The sequence below is a fragment of the Echinops telfairi genome, unplaced genomic scaffold (genome assembly GCF_000313985.2).
Source record: "Echinops telfairi isolate 266 unplaced genomic scaffold, ASM31398v2 ScPeMD7_7469;HRSCAF=8507_0, whole genome shotgun sequence".
NCBI lineage: Eukaryota > Metazoa > Chordata > Mammalia > Afrosoricida > Tenrecidae > Echinops > Echinops telfairi.
The window spans coordinates 48,448,386-48,449,382 of NW_022111372.1; the positions used below are offsets into that span (position 1 = coordinate 48,448,386).

The 997-nt window shown below is 40.9% G+C and overlaps 1 pseudogene; it reads left to right on the plus strand.

Annotated features, from left to right (window-relative positions):
- The first annotated feature begins 631 nt into the window (after positions 1-631).
- On the plus strand, positions 632-888 carry LOC101651514 (annotated as a pseudogene).
- The last annotated feature ends 109 nt before the right edge of the window (positions 889-997 follow it).

A 997-nucleotide genomic window follows, 5' to 3' on the forward strand; every position in this document is an offset into this window, starting at 1 on the left:
ATTCTCTAACATACTAGGTTATTTTCCTTATATTATTCATCGACACTACCCACAAAGCAACTTAATCTGTAGCCAAAAATTAGCTTCTTTTACCCTCGATTTAATTTGACTAGAAAAAATTTTACCCAAAAACATTTCATTTACTAATGTCACTGCATCCACTGTTATCTCTGATCAAAAAGGCATAGTTAAGTTTTATTTTATAACTTTCCTGTTATCGCTTATTGTTTCCCTGTTATTAATTATTTAACGACCCCGAGTAATTTCTATAACAATAAATACACTAACAAATAAACATCAACCAGATAAGATCATCATACAATTACCCCACCATATAAAATTGAACCAGCTTAATAATCTTCACGAACATAACCTACTTCTTCCCCACTAAATAGTATTAGACTTTCTACTCCCCATGTTAAATCGCTACATTTCATTAGATAAACTACTACTAGCCCCTCAATAAATAAACCCAAACATAAAGAACCTATAAGAGTCATATTAGACATTCAAATCTCAGGGTAGTCTTCAGTAGCTATAGCTTTAGTATAACCGAAAACTACTAGCATGTCACCTAAATATACTAAAAATACTATTAAACCTAAAAATGAACCACCAGGCGGTCCCCGCAATGGAACTCAGCGCCCAGTACCTCCGGGAGAAGCTACAGCGAGAGCTGGAAGCGGTGCACGTGGAGGTGGAGGATACGACTCCCAACCGTTGCTTGGCCACCGAGTCCTGGTGGTGCCCTCCAAGTTCGAGGGGAAACCGCTGCTACAGAGACACCGGCTGGTGAATGTGTGCCTCGCGGAAGAGCTTCAGCACATCCATGCCTTGGAGCAGAAGACCCTGACCCTAGAGCAGTGGACCCGTGAACGGCAAAAATGACCGGTGGAGGCCCCATGCAGCCATTAAACCTTACATCTGGACCAGAAAAAAAAAAAGACCCACCAAAACTGAGTACAATCCCACACCCCACCCCTCCTCCAATACTTAA